General features: G+C 39.5%; 1 long non-coding RNA gene across 1 annotated transcript in view; it reads left to right on the top strand.

Moving 5' to 3' along the window:
• Positions 1–556: 556 nt before the first annotated feature.
• Positions 557–11,815, top strand: part of LOC110595929 — a 35,298-nt gene continuing 24,039 nt past the window's right edge. The window contains exon 1 of the long non-coding RNA XR_002482165.1: positions 557–603. This is a non-coding gene — a long non-coding RNA (uncharacterized LOC110595929). The remainder of the gene's footprint in view (positions 604–11,815) is intronic.

Genomic DNA, 11,815 nt, shown 5'->3' with positions numbered 1-11,815 from the left:
ATTTTTTGATCAAGGAAAAGCTTAAATGCAAACATGCTGTGAATTCTAGAACTAAAAATGTTTTTATGTTCAGAGAAATGCTGTATTTCACCTTATTCTTACTTAGGAAAACCCCTTTAACTTTCCTCTAGTGGATAATAATGGCAAGATCAGGTTTTTCACTGTCCCTCTCACTCTTGGATAGTGCCGTGTTAGGTTCTGGGACTCCTGATTATCAATTATATCACGCCAGACTCGCCTTGCCTACTGCACTCCTGCCTCTCTGATGCTTGTTGTTTCTTGAATACTAGAGCTCATGGCACTGGGTCCTGTGCATGACCTTTTCCCTATGCCTCATGTTCCAAGTGTCCACATTATTGCATGTTTGGCACTTTTTATCACACATGTCTCAGCTCAAATGGCGTTTCTTGGAGACACCTGCCCTGAGCCCCCATCTAAAGCTCTGCCTCTCCTCTCTCTACCAGGACATATCACGGGGTTTTGTTCTTTCCACAATAGTTGGGAGTATTTGAGATGCTCCCTATTCATTGTGTGTTCTCTCCTCCCACTCCACCTCCTGTTCAACACCCCAGACTCAGAGGTTAGAACAGCTCTTGGCATATGGTCGGCTCTTACAAATACATGTTTAATGGATACTTAATTGAATCAAAGTCTTTTAACATTCAGGTGTACTATATCCTTCAAAAACTAAGAACAACATTTGTTTTTATCAGCCACTTCTGGGGATTTAGCATGGCAGAATTTGTGTCACTGTGATGTACGATCTTATCTATTTTCTATTATGTATAGTTTTTATATTAATACTGATTGAGGTGTGATCTTTTAATCTGATTAACTTTATAAAAACATTTTTTTAATCATCCAGGTCTCTTACTAACATGCTCAGTTTCAACATGTAACCTGTCTACTAATAAGCTAGAACATTTTGGTATTCTCTATTCAGACAATACATTTTCTAAGAAAATCCCATTCTCTATTGTAGTCTAAGTTTGGTTCCTTCACTCAGAATTTTATAAATGAAACCTCCATATCAGATATATTTTACAGCATTTTTACTGAGAAAGGTAATATAGTGTGTAAGTCAAAGTAAAAATACTTTTAAAGTCATATGAATTTAGACAAATAATACTAAAGAATAACATTATTGTTGAATATTGGATTTTTGAGATAAAATAGAGATATCCAGAAATAAAGAAACTTTAAGTTTCACAAGAATTAGCTAATAATATTTTTAATACAATACAAATTTCAGAGACATCTACAGTATAGAAGGTGTCATTTGTCCTTCTGAGTATGGAAAGGTATTAATAATAGGCAGCAACATTCACTTGGGTCATCACGTCAAGGGAGAGCACTGGTTGCACAATGGAAACCAGCCAGATGTGCTCAGAATGCTCAGCAGTTAGGAAAAGTATCATGGACAGAGTGCACAGGGCTTGTCAGGCCAATCTAGGAGCATTAACAGTGGTGAAACAAATGACTGCTGTGTCCTGCAATTCAGAGTCCTCGCTCCTTGGTGTCTTCATCTGTTTTATGCATCTATCACAGAATACCGCAGACTGGGTAATTCTTAATGAACAGAGAATCATGCCTCACATTCCTAGAGGCTGAGAAGTTCAAGGTCAACAGCCCACTTCTGATGAGGGCCTTCTTGCAGTATCATCCCGTGGAAGAATGCAGAGGTGTTGCAGGCATGTGAGAGCAGGAGATGGAATTCACAGCCTCAAGCCTTTTTACAATGGCCATTACTTCATTCACAAGGGTGGAGCCGCAGGGCCTGAGCACTTCTTTAAGGTCCCGCCTCAACACTGTTGCATTGGAATTAAGTTTCCAACATGCTTTATGGAGAAACATTCAAATCATGACATTTCACCCCAGTATCCCAAATTCATGTGCTTCTTACATGCAAAATATGGTCATTCCATCCCCATGGCCCCAAAAGTCTTAAGTCATCCTAGCACCAACTAGCATCCAAAGTCCAGAGTCTCATCTAAATCACATATGGGTGAAACTCAAGGCACAATTCATTCTGGGAAAAATTCCCATCAGCCCGGGAAATCAAACAAGTTACCTACTTCCAAAGTTCAAAAGTAGGACAGGCATAGGGCAGATATTCTCATTCCAAATGTAAGAAATAGGCCAGAAAGAAGGATAGCTGATCCCAAGAGAGTGTAAACCCCAACAGAGAAGAAGAATTAGATCTTAAGGATGGAGCATTATATTCTTTGGCTCCGAGTTCCACGTCTTGGACACACTGGAGCAGGGGAGGGTCCCCAAGACCTCAGGTAACTCCACCCCTGCAGCATGGCTGGGCTCAATCTACCCAGAAGCTCTCCCTGGTTGCAGTCTCAAGCCTGCAGTTCTCCCAGGCTTGGGTCACACACCAGTGGCCCCACAGTCCTGTGGTCTTAGAGGCCACCCTACTCCCATGGTTCTATCAGACAATATCAAAGTGGGTCTACCAATGGTGGTCACACTCTTACATGTCTGCTGCGTACTGCCCTAGTGGGGGCTCTTTGTGGTGGCCCTGGGTCTGTAACAAGTCTCTACTCAGGCCCTCAGGCTATCTGAAGCATCCTTTGAAATCAAAGTGGAGGCGGCCTGGCACCACAGCTTTTACCTCCAAAATGCCTGAAGAATTAGCACCATGTGAATGTCACCAATGTTTATAGCCTGTGTCTTCTGGAGTGATGAGTTGAGGGAGCACCAGGGCCTGCTTGAGCCACTGCTGAGACAGCTCATGCCGAGATCCAATGGATACCTCTCTAGAAATCATGCCCTTATTAGCTCCAATAGCTGGAAAGGAAGTAAACATGTCTTTGGGAAAACTATACTGGAGAACTAAGAGTCACTACACTGATGAGAAATCATTGTTATCGATGATGTGTGTGTGTATGAGTTTAAATAAAACTGCTCATGAAATAAACATGAGAAAAGGTTATTTCCAAATTAACTATTATTTTATACAAAATGCAATTTTATTGTTACTTGTGTTTTATTTATGTGAGCTACTAAGTGTTATTGACAGGTATTTGAAAATTTTATTCACATTCATAAAATTTATTCATTCAAGTTGGCTGAAGCACTGCTGGGTTTTTTTTCAATCTTTTCACTGGAAAAAGGAGAACTGCCTTATATTCAGAGTTACCTTATATTTGGATATAAATAGCCATTATCTGACCCTCAATCTGCAAAAATTGTAGTGTGTGAGCCACATACAAAATAGTGTACAAACACTAACTCTGAACATTACATTGAAATGCTGGAGGTAGGTGATCATTCAACTGATGGTTCCATTCATACCACTTGGCACAATTGCAATTATCTGGTTATACAGAGGACTGGAGCTACGTATGTTTCCTTCACTTCTTCATTCCAGTAGAGTGCTCTACTTATCACAGTAAGCACTCCACCTATGTTAAAGGAAGGAAGGGGGAAAGAAAAGTAGAAAAGAAGGTCTTCGAATCACTAAACCCTCCCCTACTAGATGACTAAGTAAATGGGGTCAGTCTTCTCCAAGGAAGGACTGTGGCCATCGTGTTACTGAGAGGTACCATGATGGCCCAGTAGAATGCCTACAGACTATGGAACTTTGACACTTTCCCTTTCCAAGCCTGTGCCTGTGCAATGTCTGAAGCAAGTGCTGATGTTTCTCCTATCCAAAGTATTCCTTTGGATTAAATCACAGATCTCTAGAAGAATCTAATTAAAATGCCCATCTCTCTTCTGGGAACATTCACTACCCAAGCCATTTACATCATGCCTCATTAGCACGGACCCACGCTCTGCAGACTAGGAGGGCTGGCAAGCTCTGCTGCCAGTGTAAGGCCAGAAAAGTTTTGGTTTCTAAGTGATTGCTACCTAAGAGTAGGGTTTGGGAGACAAATGTTTGCTCAGATGAAGAAAGGCCATGTGGACACTGGAATCTCTCTGCCGAAAGAGGAAGTAAAAGTGAGAGGAACAGAGATAAACTTTGACTAGTTAAGTTCTTCAAGAGCCAGCTTTGCCTTATCTGGACATTTGAAGGGAAGTTAGTTACATAAATACCCTTGCAAGTGCTTACAGAGTTTGAGCAAGTTTAGGCAGAGAGATTTCTGCTCTTTACTTAATACCTGCCTCTTTTGTTCATTCCCTGGTGTTTATTGAGCCCCCACTACTACAGACCAGGGATTTTGCTGATGGGAGATTTAGAAAATGACCGAGAGAGCATTTCTGTGCTGAAAGAACTTTCAAACTATGAAGAGAAATGCAAATGAATAATAACCCCACAAAATGATAAGCTCTTTGGCAGAAGCACACTGAAAGTATGTGGACGGCCACCACAGAAGCATTTAACCCAGCTAGAGAATTCTCAGCGAAGGTGAGTTTGTATATTGAAGGAAACCAAGATTTCTCAGGAAAAGAGACAGGCCTGTGGGGGCGTGGTGTGTTTGAAAGTGGGGTACTTCCTCTGACTGGAGCACTGCAGAGCAGGGCACAGGCAGGGGGGGACCCAGGACAGGAAGGTTCTCAGGGTTAAGCCTGTGGGCATCATTCATAAGGAGCTTGAAAATAAGAGAAAATCGGGTGTCATGTAGACGATGAGTAGGAGATAGGAGAGGAAAGAAGCAAAATCAGGTAGGAGTTTATCTCAGTGTTTTCAATCAGATATAATTTCGTGGAGTTAGACAAAAAGGACCAGCTCAGAAAAAAACGTTAAGTAAGTGGGTTCCTTAGGGTTTAGAGACCAACCAGATACGGTGATACGTATCAAAGCCTCAGATGTCACTTTAGAAGAGGTAATGTGCATTGGAGGCAAAATGGCAATAAAGATCAAAGAGAGATGCTGCTTCAAATTCAGTATTTTCTCAGGTATCTGCATATGCTCCTTACTCTGTAGGGTATTATATTGTGAAAGCCTTGCTAAAGCAGCCATTTTACTAATGCAGAGTAAAATAATGCAGAGAACAAATTATGAGGGTATAAATACACAGATTGTTTTCCATTTTTTCTCCACTTTCTGATGCTTTCTCCTCACCAAATCCTAAGATCACCGTATTCCCCATTCTCCCACTGGATGAAATGCTGGATCATCACGTCCGAGTGAAAGGCCCTTTTTGGCTGACCCCAAGGATGTCGCTTATGACCAGTCACCTATTGCAGTGAAAGAATCTCCATGGTTGAATAACTGACCCCATGCATGTTGTTTATGACCTGACACTCGCTGCGTTCTTCTCCCTGTAACATTTTTATATCAATAAACTAGATGTCACTTGCTCTCATATCACAGAGTTCCTGTTTAGAGCAAACCAGTACCATAAGATAATCGCCAGCCTCTCTTTGAAAGATTTTATTTTATTTTTCTGCAATTCTCCTGCAATTTGAACTTGGGGCAACAGATTTTGTCCAAGGCAAACAAGCACATTTTTGACTTTTAAAAACACGAGTTCTAAACACCTGTGAAAGGTACAGTTTGATCCGACACTCAGTCAAGTTCTAGGAAAACACAACTCACAGTCTTATTTATTTTTTTCTCTACTTTTTCTCTAAGTTTTTTGACATTTTAAAATTATTTGCTGACCAAAAGCATAAAAACAGACACACATGGCTGAGAGAACAAGCAAGTGGAAGCTAGTTTTAGGATGTGCTGGGATTAGCTAGAAGTACAATCTGTTGTTCTAGATTGAATCTTTCTTTACACAACAGTTCATCAGCTATGGTGTGTCTTTTTGCAGAGTAAATGATAAACAACTTCTCCTAAACATGTTACGGAGTTCATTTTCATCTGAAATCTCCTGACAAATACTAAAATAGATAACCTTAATAAGGCATTAATGAGATCATTATCACTAGTCTTGTCTGTATTTAAAGCAAAGATTAAGGGTCTTCACTGATGATTAACTACCAGAAAACTTTGTTCAATCCCTCGAGTTACTTTGAAATCTCTATATACTATGATTACATATATTCAATCACAAAATTTTCAATGGTCCTGAACACAATTGAACTTTGAATAAGAACAAGTATATTACAAATCTTGGCTGTTTAAAAGGTTAATCTTTAAGTAGATTAATGACATAGTAATCTTCACCCATTTCAAGCTTTTTTTTTTTTTTTTTGACTGGGCAAAGATATGTTACTACAAGCTATTTCATTTCTCTCTGACGGGACTTACAAAAATGACTTCTTTAGAATATCTAACCTCTAGAAACTTGAACTTACTGATTATAAGATGTTTCTGCATTCAGATAAATAGAATGTGGCCTATTACTAGTCTTTAGTTTCAGTTTTCTAAAACAAACTAAGTGCACTCTTCCTACATCAGTTTTAGAGAAGAGCTGCAATTAATTGTAGAATTATATTTGAGCTAAAAATCAATGTGCAAAACTTGCCACCCTAAAGCTACCCAGGGGAATCAGAAACAAAGACATTCTACATGTAGTCCTACAAAACAAAAATGAAGACTGGAATGTGGGATGCTTCCTTTCATAAAATGCAAAATAGTTACTTCAACCAACTTGTAGATGGCTCTTATAACATTATGATCATAAAATTTTCAAAATTAAATTCTGTTTTAAGTCAAATTTTCTGATTGTCTCCAGTGAAGAGATAAATTTTAGAAGTACAATTTTTTAACCTGTGTTACTCAAAATATGGTTTGCCAAAGGTCCAACAAGGCCAAGGTTGAAACTCTTTTCTGACCCTTGTCTTTCTGACTCTGAAAATACTTTCTTCTCCAGTTAGATTAGAAAGGGAGGCTAATGCAGGAATCTAAGTATGAAACATAAATATGAAAATGATTTCTGACCCTGAAGTTTGTGCAAAGGAGGAGTGCCGGAAGCCAACACTTACTGCATGGGCATGGTCAAGGTCCAGGTACAGCAGAGCTCTTCATTTTTACCCAATGCAACAACGCCCTCTTACCAAGCACCACTCACTAATACAGGACAGTTACCTCCACATTGACTGCAAAATGGCAGTTGAACCCTTAGAGTAGAGATCATTGCTTTTGTGTGCTTACCTGCCACAGGTTTTACACAGTGTAGGGGGAGGTTGAGGAAGAGGGTGAGCTATTTATTAATTGGAAGGTCTTTCTGCATTTATTGAGGAATATAGATCTTGTCAATATATGATTGAATTACCACAGTCATTTTCTGGGGAATTTTGTGTGTTTATTGCTTTTTTGTAAGACATTTATTCAGCTCTCTCAATCCCACTCTCTTTCTTGCATGAATTCACACATATTAAAATGCAAGTGTCTTGCTTGTCTGATATGTTACTTGCATTGTTTGAAACCCTGCAGCCCCCAAGTTTCTTGGTTTTTGTACAATTCAGAAACAAAATAATTTAGTAATAATTTTCCAAGGACAAAGCATGTTTAATGAAATATATACATTTCATTAATGTGTGTGTGTGTGTGTGTGTGTGTGTGTATCTCAAGATGTTCACAAGATATCACTTCAATTTTCCTGTTGAATTTTAGAGATAAACTTGAAAGAAATATTTACTCTTTGAAGAAAGCAAAAGACTATAAATTATTGTTATCCTAGTCAGTTTACTTTGATGCCCATTGTGATAATAGGAGATTTCATATACCATAAAGTCAAGGCAATATTTGCTTTAAAAGCTTACACTTTAAAGAATAAACAAAATTAAAATAAATATCAGTTCAGCAATATTCACCAAAGTACAAGGAACTTGCAACAATAGGAGCAATAGTCTATATACTCATTCATAAAGATAATAAAAATAATAGAAAAAATACATTGAGCATTTACTGTGTGGTGCTACAGTGAAAGAGACTCCATGGGGGTCAAGGAGTGACCAGTGCCACTGAGCACTGCTCCCCAGCGCATGAAACTAGATTTCAACTCTATGACAGGCAAGTCCCTGGTCCCCTGAAGTTCACAGTCTAAGGAAGAAAGACAAGAAATTAAGATTCAGTATAAACACAACAGAGAGATGCACAGGATGCATGACCTCCAGAGAAAGACTCTAATGACCTTGGAAGTATAAGGAAAGCACCAGACTGAGTCTTGGCCACCCACAGAAGGGCAGTTTCAAAGGTAGGAATGCCTATCCACCCGACGGAGCAGTGTGTGTGTGTAGATTCTGCTGGTAGGGTGTTAAGAGTGAGCATTGGCATTAGGTAGAAACGTGAGGTCTCAGCATGTTGGATCATGGCTTCATGTAACTGTAGGAAATGACACAAGGTAAAGTTGTAGATGGTACTGGGACAGAACCTTCAGGACACTGGATGCTATGGCCAGATGACCACTATACTGTAATTCTTTCCTTTCCTCAAGTTCTGGTTAAAATGCTGCCATCCCTACAGCCTTCCCTGGTCCTTCCCATGAAAAGTGACTCCTCCTCCAAGGAGTTACGACAGAATGTTCTTAAGTCTGCTCCTTTACAGTCACCAAATTTTCTCCTGCAATAGGTGGATGAGTAAGAAGAATAGGGACCCAGGATATAGGAGGGGGGGTTCCTCTCCTCATCTTGCTGCTCCTATTAGTCTTTGGGGAGCTCTGTTAACCTTATTTTCCTTATCTATACAGTCTAGGCAATCATTCTTACAAGCATTTGCCACACAGAATGACTATAGTTATGTTAAAGTGTCTTTAGAAACCTGGAAGTATGACTTGAGTTGAGTATATATAACATGTATTTTCTACAATAATGCAAACACTTCCAAAGGGGCAAGATTTAGGTGCTAAGAGGCATAAATGTAGTTTGACAATGATAAGCCTAAAACTTTGAAGATAAATTTATCTGAGTCACTTCTCTGTTCAGGAACCTTCCTTGAATCCCTTCCCTGATGAGCTGGATCCTTTCTTCTCAGTGCACAGCATATGCCTGGACGTCACCTAGTACTTCCTCATCATGCCTTTCCTGGTTTTCCTCCTCTCAGCTCCCACTGCTGGATGTTATGCTTTTCCTGCGTATGACATGTGAGGAAGTCAGCTGCCTTCTATTCTTTTCTGTATACATCTCCTAGTTTGTTTCAGGCTCCATGATTTTTTAATATCATGCACTATTTATGGTATGAATGCTCAATCTATGTATTCAGTTATTTCTTCTCCTTGAACTTCAGAATCTGCCAACCAGCTAGTGTGCATCTTCACTTGGACGTCTCATGGACATCTTAATCCAACACATACAAAAATGACTGTCATTCCTCCCCACATTCCTGCTCTGAGGCTGCTCCTTTCTAGAGTTCACTTTAGGCAGTACCGTTGTTCATTAAGAGGCTTGGCCTCTCCCCTTTCTCTCGTTCCCCTCATCCAACCCAGCAGTCTCTCCCACTGACCTTTCTATAAAACATACCCTGAACGCCACATCCACGCTCTTCTACCTCCTCCATGACTACCACACTGTCTAAGCCACCGTCGTGGCTTGTTTACATTCCTGCATTTGCCTTCACCATAATTTTCCTGCCTCTATGCTTAGGCCTTAAAGTGGGTCTGCCACATAATAGCCACCATGACCTTTCTTTCAGGAATAAAAGTCATATTGTATAACTATCTTAAAAATTAGAATAAAACTCCAAATCCATACAGGGCATACGTGATTTCTGGTTATGCCACCAATCTCACTGTCAATCCCTCCCTTTCTGTTCTCCTTACTTCATGCCATACTTCCTCATTTCTGTTTCTGAGCATTCTTCCATCTTTAGCTCTTTTTCTTTGGCAGTCCTAGTCTATGTATTTATTTTGTGATTTTCCAGTTCACCTTATGTGACTAACTCTGACTAATGTGCCATGTAAGTGTTTACTGTCATTTCATCTCATGACTCAGTCTGTTCTAGGAAATGCAAAGATTATAAAAAACAACAAATTTCTTTCTGATTGTGGCTTAACATTTTCCCTATTCACAGATGTCTCCCCTCTGTCATGAGCAATGCCTAGCTCCCAGTAATGCTAATGAAAGTCTCAGTGGCTTCATCTCAGGTAAGAAAGTACCAAAAAAACAGAAGTCATGTGCCAGTCTATAACGAGGCAGTATTTTGAGATTCCAGTGTTTAAAAGATGTTGTTACTCTTTGACTGCCCTTTTATCATATTACAATTCAGGGCAGAACAACCAGAAACTGCAGAGGTGAGTGGACAGGGGAAAAGATGCCCAATCATTGTTGATGATATGCTAGCACTTGACTAAGTCAAGCTTGTTAAATGTTCCTAGTGTTCTTAACTCAATTTCCAGATTTGGAAAGTCACAGCTCAGTGATGCAATTATACTGAGATACCTGGTGGTGTTACTAACCCCTCAGACTTCCTGTCGTTGCTCTCCTCTGAAAATTTCAAAACCGTGCAGAAGAAAAGGAGGACAATCCAATGAGGCTAACTTGTGTATATAATGGAAAGGAAACTTCATTAAAGAAAGATACAAAGGTTTCTGTTATATGGTAATGATACAAAGGGCTAAAAGAACCTGAAACCCTAAATTCTGATGGTACTTTTTTTTGCATGATGACATTTACTATTAGCTTACCAATGTCAATTGTGTGTAGGTCTATACACCCACACTGAAACATACAAGTGTACAAACATATATTCGTATATTACATTCTTATTAAGACAATGGTATTTCATGAAAATTCTTTTCCACAGCTATTTGTAAATACTGAGCTTGAATTTGTGAATGGCAGAAATTTTACTTTTAAAATATATGACACATTGAATCTCTAAGAAATTAAGGTTCCTATGTTTACATTTCCAAGGGATTTTTAAAAACTCTATTAAACATAACACAGAATTTGGTTAAACATGGCAGAGTCACCAACACATAAACTTCTTCCTAAAAATCCCACCTACGATGAGAAGCTTTGGAAGACGAAAAGTAGATTGAGTAAGATCATCCACCGTTTGGAGCTTTCAGAAAGGCAGCTGAAGACCGGGGCGGAGGGTGCTGTGGGTTGCAGGGCTGCACGGTGGAGCACTGTCTGAGGATGGCATGTCAAGCCAACTGGACCCCAGTGCCCTTCCCACTCCATGCAGTCAAGTTTCCAGGGGCCCACTGGAGACCAGAATTTTGTTTTGAGGGCAGAAATGTGCCAGCTATCACAACAGGCAAAGGTTGTGACTGAGATGGAAGATGAGAGCTGGAAAATTAAATGGAAGTCTGCACGCTGGATGCTAGGGCCACCACCCATCCTCCCTCCCTTCTTTATAGAAAGTCATATGCTTCCACGTTAGGAGACTTGAATACTCTTCTGAGAAACTGGCTATCCTCAGAGAAGAGACCTCAAGACACATTTGTTAGCCTCAGTAGGGAGAACAATGCACCACTTGGTTCTCTCTGCAGCAAAGTGCTCTGGCTGGTAAACTTCACTCTCACACTCAGAGTTTCCAATCAGCGTATTAGTATCTCATACTTAAAAATGAATGTAGAAGGAGTCTCAAATCCCCAGACATATCAGAATGTTTTCTGCATGAGTTAAAGAGACCAAAAAAAATCCTCAAAATAAATGAATAGTGATCCAGGGGATATGCAGAGCATATAAGAATTAAAGGAAAATAGAAAGGAAAAAAACAAAAACAGTTAATATCTTCAGAGAGAGTAACAGAAGGCACTGCATTCAAAAGATAAAGATGCAATTAAAAAACTATCAACGGAAATGAAATCAGTATGTCAAAGAGAGAGAGCTCTGCACTCCCCTGTTCATTGCTGCATGAGTCACAGTAGTCAAGAGATGAAATCAACCTAATTGGTTACCTACGGCAAAACGAATAAAGATATCTATGTTATATATATACATATGTTCTATATATACATATGTCGTATATAGGTACATAGATATGATGGAATACTATTCAGCCAAAAAACAGAATGAAATC

The sequence above is a fragment of the Carlito syrichta genome, unplaced genomic scaffold (assembly GCF_000164805.1).
Source record: "Carlito syrichta isolate Samal-C Ts95f unplaced genomic scaffold, Tarsius_syrichta-2.0.1 Scaffold305265, whole genome shotgun sequence".
Lineage (NCBI taxonomy): Eukaryota > Metazoa > Chordata > Mammalia > Primates > Tarsiidae > Carlito > Carlito syrichta.
Note: the sequence above shows the minus strand (reverse complement) of the source record. Positions and strands in the feature narration are given on the sequence as shown.